The sequence below is a fragment of the Crocuta crocuta genome, unplaced genomic scaffold, assembly GCF_008692635.1.
Source record: "Crocuta crocuta isolate KB4526 unplaced genomic scaffold, BGI_CrCroc_1.0 scaffold55, whole genome shotgun sequence".
Taxonomy (NCBI): Eukaryota; Metazoa; Chordata; class Mammalia; order Carnivora; family Hyaenidae; genus Crocuta; species Crocuta crocuta.
The window spans coordinates 3,208,428-3,225,322 of record NW_027530512.1 but is presented as its reverse complement, the minus strand read 5'-3'; the positions used below and the strand labels follow the sequence as shown (position 1 = coordinate 3,225,322).

At 36.2% G+C, this 16,895-nt stretch overlaps 1 protein-coding gene and 1 non-coding gene across 8 annotated transcripts in view; one reads left to right on the top strand and one right to left on the bottom strand.

Annotated features, from left to right (window-relative positions):
• The window catches only part of GPHN (gephyrin), a 593,666-nt gene that overhangs the window by 210,053 nt on the left and 366,718 nt on the right, over positions 1-16,895 (top strand). The gene's annotated exons all lie outside the window — the stretch shown is intronic.
• LOC144234082 (U6 spliceosomal RNA) lies at positions 903-1,009 on the bottom strand. Its single transcript, XR_013335859.1, has one exon. It is a non-coding gene; the product is annotated as a U6 spliceosomal RNA (small nuclear RNA).

Genomic DNA, 16,895 nt, shown 5'->3' with positions numbered 1-16,895 from the left:
TGAGCAGGGGAGGGTCAGAGAGAGAGGGAGTCACAGACTGAAACAGGCTCCAGGCTCTGAGCTGGCAGTCAGCACAGAGCCTGACGCGGGGCCCGAACCCACGAACCGCGAGATCATGACCCAAGTGAAAGTCGGACGCTTAACCGACTAAGCCACCCAGGCGCCCCTATTTTTTAGTTTTTTAATATAGTTTATTGTCAAGTTGGTTTTCATATAACCCCCAGTGCTCATTCCAACAAATGCCCTCCTCCATGCCCATCACCCTTTTTCCCCTCTCTCCCACCCCCCATCTACCCTTAGTTTGTTCTCAGTATTTGTCTCTTGTGGTTCGCCTCCCTCCCTCTTCTTAACTATTTTTACCCCTTCCCCTCCCCTATGGTCCTCTTTTAAGGTTCTGTGTTTCACATATGAGTGAAAACATATGGTGTCTGTCTTTCTCTGTGTGACTTATTTCACTTAGCATAATACCCTCGAGTTCCATCCACGGTGCTATGAATGACCAGATTTCATTCTTTCTCATTGCCAAGTAGTATTCCATTGTATATATAAACCACATCTTCTTGATCCATTCATCAGTTGATGGACATTTAGGCTCTGTCCATGATTTAGCTATTGTTGAAAGCGCTGCTATGAACATTGGGGTACATGTGCCCCTATGCATCAGCACTCCTGCATCCCTTGGGTAAATTCCTAGCAGTGGTATTGCTGGATCCTAGGGGAGTTCTACTGTTAACTTTTTGAGGAAACTCCACACTGTTTTCCAGAGTGGCTGTGCCAGTTTACATTCCCACCAACAGTGTAAAAGGGTGTCTGTTTCTCCACATCCTCAACAGCATCTATAGTCTCCTGATTTGTTCATATTAGCCACTCTGACCCGCGTGAGGTGGTATCTCACTGTGGTTTAAAAATAGGGAACCTTCACTAATTTGCGTGTCATCCTTGTGCAGGGGCCATGCTAATCTTCCCTGTATCATTCCAATTTTAGTATATGTGCTGCCAAAATGAGCACTAGTATTATATTTTCTATGCATTCTGTAGTTGCTGGCTTGCCTTTATTCTGTTTTCAATGTTTCCATCTTTTTAGGAGTGACATTGGCCCATAATTCATCTTTGTTTAGTTCCTTGCCTTGTTTTTGTTTTCATATCAAGGTTTTGCTGCTTATAATTAAATGAATTTGAGATGGTTTTATTCCTTCTTTCCTTGTTATTCTATTATAGATTTGTATTGGATTAAACCTATTTATTCCGTGAGAGTTGGGCCTAATGCTTTGGTAATATTTTAACTACTGATTCAGTTTTGAATTGTGTTAGTACTACTCAGATTCTCTCTTCCATCTTGAGTCTGTTTTAAAAGGTTATTGTGGGGGCACCTGGGTGGCTCAGTCAGTTAAGCTTCCGACTTCAGCTCAGGTCAAGATCTCACGGTTTGTGAGTTCGAGCCCCGCATTGGGCTCTGTGGTGACAGCTCAGAACCTGGAGCCTCCTTCAGATTCTGTGTCTCCCCCTCTCTTTGTCCCTCCCATGCTCATGCTCTGTCTTTCTCTGTCTCTCATAATAAATAAAAACATTAAAAATTTTAAAAAACAAAAAAAAAGTTTATTGTGGGCTGTCTCAACAGTTAAGTACCTGACCTTTGATCTTGTCTCAAGTCATGTGATCTCACAGTTTGTGAATTCAAGACCAACATTGTGCTCTGTGCTGACAGCACGAGCCTGCTTGGGATTCTCCCCCCCTCCTCTCTCTCTCTCTCTCTCTCTCTCTCTGTCTACCCCGCCCCCCTTCTCCTGCTCACTAATGTTCTCTGACAAAATAAATAAAACTAAAACAAAAAGTTATATTGTTACTGGAATGTGTCCACTTTGTCAGTGTTCAAATTTATTATGTTAAAACTGTTCATATTAATCCCCTATCTTTTGAAACCTGGCTAGATTGGTAGCTCTGTTTCTTTTTTATGACTAATATTATTTATTTGTGTCTTTTCACAAACTCCGATGAAATACCCTCTCACACACACACACAGACTTTGAAAGACACAAATAAATTATTTGTTTTTATTATTTGTTATTTTTTATTTGTGTCTTTTCACAAACTCTGATGAAATACCCCCTCCCACACACACACAAACTTTGAAAGATGTAAATAAATAATATTAGTCATAAAAAAGAAACAGAGCTACCAATCTAGCCAGGTTTATAAAGATAAGGGGTTAATATGAACACTTTTAGCATAATAAATTTATTACCCTTAAGCTCCTTAATTTTCATGATAGTTTTCACTAATTCACACAGGAAAGTAGATGGTCAAATCCAGAGTCATAAGGCAAGGAAACCTGCCTCACCCACAAATCCTTGCCTTATAAATGGATTTGACCAGCTAATTTGCTGTTACCAATGCAGTGTGACTCCATGTATGAGATCCCATGTATTTGCTTTCTTTCTTACATATCCACCATGCATTGATGGATACTGTGATAGTTTGTCTCAAGACAACAAGAGACTTTAAGGACAGCCACCCATTAGCCAAGCCCTATCTGAGTCAGATAACATGCCAGTTAGCCACATCTTCATGAATGAATCCAGTTGAGCCCAGGCTAGAAAAGGCATTATTCAGCCAGACCACAGATTTAGGGGAAACAATAATTTATGATTGGTTTAAAACTCTGAGTTTTAAGGTGACTGCAATAGCTGATACAAGTATGTCTGTTCTGCTGGAAAAAAACAAAACATGTTAGGGCAAGTTCCATTCTGATCTTTTCTTGTATCCTTAATTGATATAGAAGCAAAAGATAACATATCTATCTGTTGTTCCAACAGGAAAACAGACTATTACATTATTGGTTTTATTCATTAGACTATTTTAGTAGAAGCAGTCACAAAACGGTAAAAAAACTAAACTAGCATTAACTTTTAAAAAATGTTATTGGGACGCCTGGGTGGCTCAGTCGGTTAAGCTTCCGACTTCGCCTCAGGTCATGATCTCATGATTCATGGGTTCGAACCTCGTGTCAGGCTCTGTGCTGACAGCTAGCTTAGACCCTGGAGACTGCTTCGGATTCTGTGTCTCCCTCTCTTTCTGACCCTCCCCTGTTTCTCTCTCTCAGAAATAAAACATTTTTAAAAAGTGTTATCAAAATATACTTTATATAAATTTGACCCATTTTATTTAATAGTTTATAGTCAAGTTGGTTTCCATATAACACCCAGTGCTCATCCCAACAAGTGCCCTCCTCCATGCCCATCACTCCCCTTCCCCTCTCCCCCACCCCCATCAGCCCTCAGTTTGCTCTCAGCATTCAAAAGTCTCCCAGGTTTGCTTCCCTCCCTCTCCCCATTTATTTCTTTCCCCTTCCTCTCCCCCATGGTCTTCTGATAAGTTTCTCCTGTTCCACTTACAAGTGAAAACATACGGTATCTGTCCTCCTCTGCCTGACTTATTTCACTTAGCATAACATCCTCGAGTTCCATCCACGTTGCTATGAATGGCCAGATTTCATTCTTTCTTATTGTCATGTAGAATTCCATTGTATATATAAACCACATCTTCTTGATCCATTCATCAGTTGTTGGACATTTAGGCTCTGTCCATGATTTGGCTATTGTTGAAAGTGCTGCTATGAACATTGGGGTACATGTACCCCTATGCATCAGCACTCTTGCATCCCTTGGGTAAATTCCTAGCAATGGTGTTGCTCGGTCCTAGGGGAGTTCTACTGTTAATTTTTTGAAGAACTTCCACACTGTTTTCCAGAGTGGCTGTACCAGTTTACATTCCCACCAACAGTGTAGGGTGCCCGTGTCTCCACATCCTCACCAGCATCTGTAGTCTCCTAATTTGTTCATATTAACCACTCTGACTGGTGTGAGGTGGTATCTCAGTGTGGTTTTTATTTGTATTTCCCTGATGAGGAGGGATGCTGAGCGTCGTTTCATGTGTCTGTTGGCCATCTGGATGGCGTCTTTGGAGAAGTGTCTATTCATGTCTTCTGCCCATTTCTTCACTGGATTATTTGTTTTTCGGGTGTGGAGTTTGGTGAGTTCCTTATAGATATTGGATACTTGCCCTGTATCTGATATGTCATTTGCAACTATCTTTTCCCATTCTGTTGGTTGCCTATTAGTTTTGTTGATTGTTTCCTTTGCCATGTAGAAGCTAATTATCTTGATGAGGTCACAGTAGTTCACTTTTGCTCTTGATTCCCTTGCCTTTGGGGATCTGTCAAGTAAATTGCTGAGGATGAGGTCAAGGAGGCTGTTTCCTGCTTTTTCCTATAGGTTTTTGATGGTCTCCTGTCTTCATTGAGGTCCTTCATCCATTTTGAGTTTATTTTTGTTTATGGTGTAAGAAAGTGGTCTAGTTTCATTCTTCTGCATGTTGCTGTCCAGTTCTCCCAGCACCATCTGTTAAAGAGGCTGTCTTTTTTCCATTGGATACTCTTTCCTGCTTTGTCAAAGATTAGTTGGCTGTACATTTGTGGGTCCAATTTTGAGTTCTCTATTCTGTTCCATTGGTCTATATGTCTGTTTTTGTGCCAGTGCCATACTGTCTTGATGATGACAGCTTTGTAGTAGAGGCTAATGTCTGGGTTTATGATCCCTCCCGTTTTGGTTTTCTTCTTCAATATTACTTTGGCTATTTGGGGTCTTTTGTGGTTCCATACAAACTTTAGTATAGTTTGTTTTAGCTTTGAGAAGAATCCTGTTGCAATTTTGATTGGGATTGCATTGAATTTGTAGATTACTTTGGGTAGGAATGGCATTTTAACAATATTTATTCTTCTGATCCATGAGCGTGGAATGTGTTTCTACTTCTTTGTGTTCTCTTTAATTTCCTTCATAAGTTTCCTATAGTTTTCATCATACAGATCTCTTATATCTTTGGTTAAGTTTATTCCTAGGTATTTTATGTTTTTTTTTGTGCAGTTGTGAATGGGATCAGTTTCTTGATTTCTCTTTCTGTTGCTTCATTATTGGTGTATAAAAATGCAACCAATTTCTGTACGTTCAGTTTGTACCCTGCAGCTTTGCTGAATTCATGGATCAGTTCTAGTTTGCTTCTGGTGGAGTCTGTCAGGTTTTCTACATAGACTATCATGTCGTCTGTGAAAAGTGAAAGTTTGATGGGGCGCCTGGGTGGCTTAGTCGGTTAAGCGTCCGACTTTCACTTAGGTCATGATCTCGCGGTTCGTGGGTTTGGGCCCCGCGTCGGGCTCTGTGCTGACTGCGAGCTCAGAGCCTGGAGCCTGTTTCAGTCTGTGACTCCCTCTCTCTCTGACCCTCCCCTGCTCACGCTGTCTCTCTCTCTCTCTCCTAGAAATAAATAAAACAAAAAAAAAGAAAAGTTAAAGTTTGACTACTTCTTTCCCAATTCTGATGCCTTTTATTTCCTTTTGTTGCCTGATAGCTGATGCTAGGACTTCCAGCACTATGTTAAACAGCAGTGGTGAGAGTTTTCATCCCTGTCATCTTCCTGATTTCAGGGGGAAAGCTCTCAGTTTTTCCCTGTTGAAGATGATATTAGCTGAGGGCTTCTCATAGATGGCTTTTATGATGTTTAAATAAGTTCCTTCTATCCCGACTTTCTCGAGGGTCTTTATTAAGAAGGGATGCTGTATTTTGTCAATTTTTTTTTCTGCATCTATCGACAGGATCATATGGTTTTTATCTTTTCTTTTGTTAATGTGATTTATCCCATTGATTGATTTGCGAGTATTGAACCAGCCCTGTAACCCAGGAATGAATCCCACTTGATCTTGGTGGATAATTCTTTTTATGCGCTGTTGAATTTGATTTGCAAGCATCTTGTTGAGGATTTTTACATCTGTATTCATCAAAGATATAGGCCTATAGTTCTCTTTTTTTTTGCTGGGTCTCTGTCTGGCTTGGGAATCAAAGTGATGCTGGCTACATAGATGAATCTGGAAGTTTTCCTTCGATTTCTATTTTTTGGAATAGATGGAGAAGAATGGGTATTAATTCTGTTTTAAATGTCTGTTAGAATTTCCCAGGGTAGCCATCAGGCCCTGCTGGGAGATTCTTTTTTTTTTTTTTCTCTCAAATGAAATATATATTTTATTTTATTTTTTTTATTTTTTATTTTTTTACAAGTAGTTTATTGTCAAATTAGTTTCCACATCTGTTGGGAGTTTCTTATTTGTTGGGAGATTCTTGATAACTGATTCAATTTCTTCACTAGTTATGGGTCTGTTCAGATTTTCCCTCTCTTCCTGTGTGAATTTTGATAGTGTGTGTGTACTTATGAATTAATCTATTTCTTCTAAGTTGTCCAGTTTGTTGGTCTATAATTTTTCATAATATTCCCTTATAATTGCTCTTATTTCTGAGGGGTTGCTTGTAATAAGTCCATTTTCATTCATGATTTTGTCTATTTGAGTGCTCTCCCTTTTCTTTTTAAGAAGCCTGGTTAGAGGTTTATCAATTTTGTTTATTTTTTCAAAAAACCAACTCTTGGTTTCATTGATCTGTTCAACTGGTTTTTTTGGTTGTTGTTGTTTTGTTTTGGTGCGTAGACATGTATAATTATTAGCTCTTCCTGACCGATAGACCCTGTAATTATTATATAATGCCCTTCTTCATCCTTTGTTACTGCCTTTACTTTAAAGTCCAGTTTGTCTGATATAAGTATAGCTACTCCAGCTTTCTTTTGACTTCCAGTAGCGTGATAGATATTTCTCCATCCCCTTACTTTTCAATCTGAAGTTATCCTCAGGTCTAAAATAAGTTTCTTGGGCAAACCATGAGAGACTCTTGAATGCTGAGAACAAACTGAGGACTGATGGGTGTCGGGGCGGGGAGGAGATGGGTATGGAGGAGGGCACTTGTGGGGATGAGCACTGGGTGTTATATGGAAACCAATTTGACAATAAACTATTTGTAAAAAAAAATAAAAAAAATAAAATGAGTTTCTTATAGACAGCAAATAGATGGATTTTGTTTTTTTGTCCATTCTGCTACCCTGTGTCTTTTGATTGGGGCATTTAGCCCATTTACGTTCAGTGTTATTATTGAAAAATATGGGTTTAGAGTCATTGTGACCCACATGCTGAGTCCCTCCAAGCAGTTTCAAGCCTCTAGCCTCCCCACTGGGAATTCAGCCAAGCTAAAAGCCAAGTGGCGTGTCTTCAGGAGCCACCGCTTCCCCTCCAGGTCGAGCTGGTGAGCAAGGAGCAGTTTCTCCCGGGGTCGCCTGGGACCAGTGGGTCCCACTCAGGGTCAGTTGGACAGCAGGAAACGCAATTCCTCTGTGTCCTGAGGTGAGGTTTTCTCTTCTCCAGTGACAGGGACAGTGTCTTGAGTAGTTTCAGCCACTCTTTTCCCCTAGACTCACCACGACTTCCCACAAAGAGGGCTCCCTACCCTCCCTCCGTGTCTCCAGCCCTGGCCCCTTTTTACCTTCCCCAGTTCACACTCAGGCTACAAGGTTTTCTTAGCGGACACTGTCTCCTTTTCCTCTCAAACTCCTGGATTCTGTAAGGACTCCTATGGCTTTATTTATTTATTTATTTTTTAAATTTTTTAATGTTTTATTTCTGAGAGAGAGAGAGAGAGAGAGAAAGTGTGAGCAAGGGAGGGTCAGAGAGAGAGGGAGACACAGAATCCGAAAAAGGTTCCAGGCTCTGAGCTAGCCGTCAGCACAGAGCCCAACGTGGGGCTTAAACCCACCAACTGTGAGATCATGACCTGAGCTGAAGTCAGCCACTTAACCAACTGAGCCACCCAGGTGCCCCAAATTCTTCTTGGTTTTAAAACATATGGCCAGAATAATAACATCCTTTGTAACTAGAGTTGTTTATCCTTCTACTTATAACTCATGTATTTATGACAGTTTGGCTTCCTTTTTTCTTTTTCTCTTGATATAGAATCATTTTCTTTGTCTCGTCTAGCATATCTCCATTTTGTGATCAGCATGATACATACAGGAAACAAATGACTTGAAGAAAAAATATATATATAAGATACAGATATATCTATATATATCTATCTCTATGTATACAAGTATCTATATGTCTATATGTATATTTTTTTCCTTTTGGGAATTTGAAGAGTATTTGGCTGGCCTTTGGTAGCTGAGAACTAGGAATGGGGTCTTCAGTGTAAAATCAATAAGTTCTTTCTCTCGGCTCACTCCATGACTGGTTGCCCGGACTTCTTTCTTCCAACCCTTCTTCATGATCATACAGCTACTACTCTTGCATTGTAGTTACTGCTTCTTCCCTTTACCTCTTTAGTCCTCGGTGTAATGGCTTACCATCATTGCTAGCTGTGTAGTAGTGTCCTATCACTTGGTGGTTCCCTAAGCATAGTTTACACCTTTATTAAACTCTTTTCCTTTACTGAGTTTGAATATGTCATCTATTTAATATCAGTGGCTTTAATTAATAGCAGCACAATTGAAACCTTAAGATTATCTGATGATAGGATAATGTTCCTTCTATAGTTTAGGAAATTGACTGGTCTGATTTATGTAGCTTTTATTTTATTTAACATGAAATGAGATGATGATGAAAACTCTAAATGTATGTTTAGTATAGTACATGGTTAATAGTTTTCATTGGAAGTTCTCATATTGTTCCATAAGGTACAGGATGTGATGTCAATAAGGCTTTAATTTAAAACTGATAACTTAAAATTTTACTAAATGTATTTCTCTCTGTGTTGACTAGTATGTATAACTTATGCAACAGTAGAAGAAATGTGTTAGATAGACCTTTTAAAATGTCTTAAATCTTATCATGGCTATTTATTTATTTATTTAATGTTTTATTTATTTGTGAGAGAGAGACACACAGAGTGAGCAGGGGAGGGTTATAGAGAGAGGAAGACACAAAATCTGAAGCAGGCTCCAGGCTCTGAGCTAGCTGTCAGCACAGATCCCGACGCGGGGCTTGAACCCACGAACCGTGAGATCATGACCTGAGCCGAAGTTGGACGCTTAGTCGACTAAGCCACCAAGGCGCTCCTTATCATGGATTCTTAAAGTAATATGAATAAGATCTTTTTTCTACCACAAATCTATAAAATTGTTAAAGAATTAAATGTTACTTTCTTCAGTAATTTTGTTTTACTGAATGAGCACTGAGTGTTATGTGGAAACTAATTTGACAATAAACTATTTGTAAAAAAAAAAAAAAATTTTTTTTGTTTTACTGAGATTCATTATGTGCCCATGGAGAAATTAAATTACACTAATTTATTTCCTTCATTTAAGAAAATTAAAATACAAGTGATCTTTGAGGGCTCTCATATTTAGAGAAGTTGTCATTATATCTCAGATGTAACTGTAGCAAAGTGCACTTTACTAAGAATCAATTATAAAACCTAAGTGGATGTTTTTATATTTGTTTTTCTTGTATTTTTTGTGAAAGTATTTAAAATACATTAACAGTCAATGTAAGGAAACATTTTGCCATTTTGGACAGTATACTTACCTACAGTGGTATATGAAGAAATAACACATTTGTCACTGGAGCTTAAGTAGAGAAATGTAATTGGTAATTTTGTAGTGTTTCAATTTTAGTAGAAATTAGAAATCTTTGTCTCTGATTTTGTTTAAGACAATGTTACTGGTTTGTGACCTTGACTTCTAAGAATATGAAATTATAGAGGTACAGAGTATCAAGGAGAGTTTCATGAAAGTAGGATACTTTTAAAATTTCAATGATATTTCCCAATAGGGATTAAATGTAGTGATTAGCGTGATATGAATGACTGTATTTGCTTAATATAAATCTATTACATAAAACTGCATAAATTGGGTTTTAAATGAAGTTTACTGCTGATCTAAACTTTAAACACTGATCTGGCTATGGACAACTTTTCATGCCTGTCTCAGTGCTTGAAGCCTCATAAAAGTGAGCAAGTGGCTCATGAATAGTAGATATTTTTCTAAGAAATTATTCAAGGTACCTCCTGTTATTGGCATAATTCCCATGTATCCCTAGTTCTTTGGGTAGTAGACTTTATAGAGCTGTTTGACTGTTATTATTTTCTGGTGATCTTTTCAAATGTCTTTCTGTGTGAATTACGATTCTGGAAAATCTTACATTTGTGTGCAGCTAGAATCATTTAGTCACATTATGGAATATAAAAAATTTCTATGACCTGTGAGCATTATCAACCAATGTAGAGATACAAAATACATCTCTACCCAAATTAACATGTTTTTCTTATATGTTAAGTGTGAGTCAAGAATGTAAAGATACTAATTTAAATACGGTGTAGTGTTAGGCTCTAAGGCAGATAAAAGGAACAGGGTAGTTAAAAAGAGAATCTTCTAGATGGTACTAAAAAATATTTGGGCTGGTAAATGAGCAAGAGAAGTAGAGAGTAATACATGCCAGAGCTTACTTCTTCATACCAACTTGTCACAATTAGATTTAATTTTTCTTTGTACAATTATTTGTTTAATGTTCCCCTCCCTTTACCATAAATTATATGAGCACAAAGATTATCTATTTTCTCCTTTATCTCCAGTCATAGCACATTGGCATATAGTAGTAGTTGCTCAAAAAAGTATATTTATGATTTTGAAAGTTTAACTTAGAAATATTTATAGGGTTTTTCGATTTAGTGTGCATATAATATGGATGTTCATTGCATATTGACATGGAAATATTTAATAGCTAACAGTTACTTAGTTTTATTTAAAGTTTAAAAAATGGCTTCACACTTTTTGTTATTTGTTGTCATAGTAATCCTGTGAGGTAGATGACGGTATTATATCTGTTTTATAAGCATGCAAAATGGATTTTAGAAAGAGTAGATTATTTGCTGTAAGGACACATAGATTTATAAGTGATAAATCCTGGACTTGAACCATTTGTTTTTACTATCTCTTAGATTCTTATACTAATGTTTACCATATACCCAGTTCTTTTTTTTAATTCATCAAGAATTTATAAACCAATAAAAACAGCACTCTCTCAAAGAAATTATAGTTATGAATAAGCAATGCTCAAAACAATGAATATAAATGGTCAACAAACATGACAAAAACACTCACCCTTCATTAAGTAATCAAAGAAATACAAATTTTAAAAATAGTCCTTTCCTGTAATTATTTAATTTTCAAACACTAGAAACAGTCATATACCCAGTTCTTAATTAACTATGGGATGGTTGCAAAATTAATACATATAGTTATCATTACTATATACAAATAAGCAAATAAGTACTTGTGATTATTTCACATGTGCTGAGATAGTAGTCATCACTGATTATGAACATGAAATTTCATAAATCTAGTTTGTGTTTATTTAAATCTGAATCACATAAAACAAGACAGAGCAGCAGTATGTTAGTTATTCATGTGAGGAGGAGCAAACTTAGGAATAACCTATGTCACCCTGTTGGTGATGTCACTTACTTGTTTTAAAGATTGTTATTATTTTAGTCAGTTCTACTTGTGAACTAAATTATTTATCTTTAAATATATATTTGATTCCGTTAAGTGCATAAAGCCTATCAGTAATTAATTGTATTTTATTTTATATCAGAAATGAAACAAATTGTAGAACATCTCTTTTTAGCTTTCTTAAGGTATAATTGATACACCAAAACATGCACACATTTAATGTATACATTTTGATGAATCTGGGCTTTTGCACACACCCATGGTACCATCACTGTACTCAAGGTACTGAATGTATCCATCACATTTAAAAATCTCCTTGTGGTGATGTTGCTTACTACGAACACTTAACATGAAATCTGTTTTCCATATTGTCAACTGTTGCTGTAATTTGCACAGAATCTTTCTAGATCTTACTCATCCCTCAAAACAGAAACTAGAGCTATTGAATAGCAATTTCTCATTTCCCGTTTCCTTCAGACCCTGGCAACCACCAGTCTGTTCTCTACTACTATGACATTGATCATTTTAGGTATGTCATGTAAGTAGAATAATGCAGTATTTGTCCTTTTCTACTGGGTTATTTCACTTAGCATAGTGTCCTTAGGTTCACCCATGTTGTTGCAGATCACAGGAATTCCCTTTTGTTTTTTTAATTTTATTAAAGTGTAATTGACACACAATGTTACATTAGTTTCAGGTGTACAATATAGTGATTCAACATATCTATATGGTATGGTATGTACATGATGTGTAGCTATCAGCTTACTATACAAATCTGTTTTATTATTGACTGTGTTCCCTGTGCTATATATTTTTTTTGTCCCCATGATCTATTCATTACATAACTGGAAGTCTGGATATCCCATTCCCTTTTACCCATTTTGCCCATCCAACAGCCATCAATTTATTCTCCATATTTATGAGTCTGTTTCTGCTCTCTGTTTTTTAGAATTCCTTTATTTTAAGTCTAAATAATATGTGTATGTATACAACTACATTATCTTCATTCATGTGTCAGTGAACGTTTGGGTTATTTCTGTATTGTGAATAATTCTGTAATGAGCATGTTGCAGATATCTCTTCAAGATCCTGATTTCAATTCTTTAGGATATATGGGATTACTGGATTATATTGTAGTTTTATTTTTAATGTTTTAAGGAACCTCCTTACTGTTTTCCATAGTGGCTGCACTATTCTACATTCCCATCAACACTGTATAAAGGTTCTTTTTTCTCCACATATTAGACAACTTTGCTATTTCTTTTTTTCTTTGTTTTTCTTTCTTTGCTTTTTTTTCTGTTTTTGACAATAATCCTCTTAACAGGTGTGAAATGACCTCTCATTTTCCTGTTGATTAGTGATGTTAAACATCATTTGGATTGATGAGTGATATTTCATACACCTAGTGACCACTTGTAATGTCCTTTTTGGATTGCAGTCATTTGGCAATTTTAAGATCAGATTATCGTCATCATCATCATTTTTCTATTGAGTTAGAGATTCTTAAATATTTTGAATGTTAACTTCTTATCAGATAAATGTTTGCAAATGTTCTTTCTCATTTTGTAGGGTGCCTTTTCACTATTTTGATTGTTTCTTTTGCTATGCAGAATCTTTTCCATTTGATCTAGTCCCATTTGTCTATTTTTTTGTTTCATTGCTTATGCTTTTGAGTCAAATCTAAGAAATCATTGCAAAGACCAATGTCAAAAAGCCATTTCCCCTGTGATTTCTTCTAGGAGTTTTACAGTTTCAGGGCTTACATTTAAATCTTAATCCATTTTGAGTTGTCTTTTATACATGGTATAAGACAGGGGTCCAGTTTCATTTTTTGCATCTGGATATCCATCTTTCCCATCATCGTTTGTTGAAAAATCTGTCCTTTACATATTTTGTGTTCTTGGCACCCTTGTCAAGGATCATTGACTGTATCATACATTGATTTATTTCTAGAGTCTCTGTTCTAGTGGTCTATATGTATATTTTTATGTCAGTACCATACTGTTTTAATTAGTGTAGCTTTGTGGTGTATTTTGAAATTAAAAAGTGTGTTACTTCCATGTTTGTTGTTTCCTGAGACTCCTTTAGTTATTCAGGGTTATTCATGATTTCATAAGAATTTTAGGTTTGTTTTTTCTATTAAAAAATGACTTTGGGATTTTGATAGGGATTGTATTCAATCTGTAGATCACCTTGGGTGGTATAGACATTTTAACCATATTAATTTTTCCGATCCTTGAACACATGATATTTTTCCATTTATCCTTTACATTTTCTTTCGTGCACAAGTCAGTTGCCTTATCGGTTAAGTTTGTTTAATACTTTTGTAAATGGGACTGTTTTTTTAATTAAAAAATTTTTTTAATGTTTATTCTTGAGAGAGACTGAGAGAGCGTGAGCAGGGGAGGGGCAGAGAGAGAAGGAGATTCAGAATCTGAAGCAGGTACAGGCTCTGAGCTAAACACAGAGCCTGACACTGGGCTTGAACTCATGAACTGCAAGATCATGACCCGAGCTGAAGTCAGACACTTATCCAACTGAGCCCCTGTTTTCTTAATTTTTTAAAGATAGTTTTTGGTTTGTATGTAGAAATGTAATTGATTTCTATTTGATTTTACATTCTGCAACATTTCTACTCTTCAAGTAGTTCTAACGGTTGTTTGTTTGTGTGTATTCATTAGAGTTTTCTGTGTATAAGGTCATGTCATCTACAAAAGTACATGTTACTTCTTCCTTTCCAATTTGGATGGCTTTTATTACTTTTTCTTGCCTAATTGCTCTAGCTGAGACTTCCAGTACTGTGTTGAATTAGAAGTAGCAAGAGTGGCCATCTTTGTTTTGTTCTTAATCTTGTGGGAAAAGCTTTCAGTTTTTCACTCTAGAATGTGGGGTTATTTGGAGACTTTTCATATATGTTCTTTATTATGTTGAAATACCCTTTCTCTAAACACCTATCTTATTGTTTTTTTTTTTTTTATGAAAAGGTGTTGAATTTTGTCAAATAATTTTTTCTGCATCTGTTGAAATGATCATGTTATTTTTATCCTTTATTCTGTTAATGTGGCATATCACATTAATTGATTTGGGTATGTTGAACCATTCTTTCATCCCAGGGATATAGCCCATGCAATCATGATGTACAGTCTTTCTAATCTACCAATGAATTCAGTTTGCCAGAATTTTGTTGAAGAGTTTTTGCATACATGTTTTTAGAATGTTTTTTTTCTTTTGTCTTCTATTACCTTTCTTCAATCCCCTTATTACCTATTTTTAAAAATATTTTCCCTATCCTTCTGACTTTTCTTTCTCACTTATTGAATCATTTTGCATTCTATTCTTGTAAAAACTGTTTTCATCTTAGTCAAAAGTCCATAATGTGTTCCAGTGCTTCCATAATATATCATCTCCTTATATGTATGTGTGTATATATATGTATATCCTTACTTTCTACTAGATTTCAGCACAGTTTATTTTGCTGCCATCTGTCTTCTATGTGTACAATTCTAATTTCTACCTTTTTTGCTTTCTTTCATAATTCCCCCTTTTTTAGATTATCATCTACTTTGTCTTCATCTACTTATATATGATAGGGACGTAAACATTTTTACAATATGTTATACCCTTCATACCTTTCAACTCCCTTTCTGGATAACGGTTAGAGTGGCAAAGTGAAGAAGCCGAAAGTGGATATACTAGATACTTTCACATCATAAAGAGATGACCAGAGAAGGAGGAATTGAAAGGAGAAAGAAAGGTTAATAAGGTAAGAGGGGAGTTTTGAATGGGTTTAGAGAGAAAGTAGGGAAATTGCAATTAGATGAGATATAAGACCTTTGTCTGAGAAATGACAAAACACTTTTAAGACATTTGCCTATGTGTAGGGAGTATGCATGTAGTTTTCTTGTTCACATTTTATATTTAAAACAGCTTTTCCTCATATTTTCCCATATATATCATATATGATGCATATTTTCTCATACATATCTAATATGAGGAAAATATGAGGGATGATAAATAAAATGTGATGTGAAAATGCTGGGGTTTGGGAGTAAAGTCAAGAAAGAATTCTTGAGGCATCTTCAGCGCAAAAAAAGTGGTTTTATTAGACATAAGGACAGGACCTGTGGGCAGAAAGAGCTGCACTGGGGTTATGAGGAGCGGCTAATTACATACTTTTAAGTTGGTAGGGGGTTATGGATAATGTAAATCTCTAAGGAATTTGGAAGCAAAGTTTCCAGTGCCTTGAGGGGTTTGCTGTTGCTAGGAAAAGGTCACTTACTACTTTCTGGTAAAACCTTAGTCATGAGCCCCTTTAGATGTATATTAGNGAAGAGCTAAAGAAGTTTTCCAAGGAATTTTTATATGTTAAAGAAGACTTACAGGATCCTGAAGGTTAGGCTAATGTTAAACTAAAGTTACCTTGTGCTGGCATCAGCAGCACATGTACTAAAACTAAGGTTGCCTTTTGCCCTTAGCAAAGTATTAACATCTAGGCAGTTGAATTCCTAGAGGAAGGCCACTTTGCCTGTCTCAGGAACCTGTCAATAGGCTGTCAAGTTGTAAGGCAATTTAATTTTTTTCTTTTGCCTTTGTTCTCCACATTAAAATATATATCGGTAACATTTTATGTATTATATTTAAATAAATAAGCACACATTTACATTATGTAATATATGTATATCATATGGTATATATGCTATACATATATATATATACTATTCATATATGTACCTATGCTATTTATAATTATATGTATTTTACTTTTTCATCAAGATTTATAACCTTCTTCAAGCCAAAACCCATCCATTTGTATTCCACACATTACCCTGAGTGTTGCTAAACTGGGTTTTCATTGCATGCTCCCTTAATCTTTGTATTCTGCCCACTGAATATTTCTCAATTAAAAACCTACTGCTTATTTCTTTCATCTAACAAATGACTGTTCTATAGTTTCACTTGCACAGAAAATTACTTAAAACCAAGCCTTCAGAAATGAATTATATATGAGCATCTTGAAGTAGAAAGTTATTACAGTTCTTTATATGAGTTTTAGTTGTAACAGCAAGAAAATGCATAACTATAAATCACACCTAAAACCTGATAAGTTTTGAGTTTTTGTTTTTATGTCTATTATAGGGGCATAAAAAGATTCCTAAAAAGACTAAAATAGTGAAGAGGAGAATGCTTGTATTGCAGGAATGCTGTCAGTTGACAACATCTACCTTTTCCAAAGAACAGCTGGACGTTGTGGAACTGTTGCAGGTTTATTTTTGCAGTTGTAGCAGATGGTTACCATTATTCTTACTTAAAACAGTAAAAGAAAAGATTAGACATGAGGGGTGTCTCGGTGGCTCAGTCGGTTGGGCGTCCGACTTCAGCTCAGGTCATGATTCATGGTTCGTGGGTTCAAGCCCCACATTGGGCTCTGTGCTGACAGCCCACAGCCTGGAGCCTGCTTTGGATACTGTGTCTCTCTTTCTCTGCCTTTCTCCTGTTCATGCTGTGTCTCTATCTCTCAAAAAAAA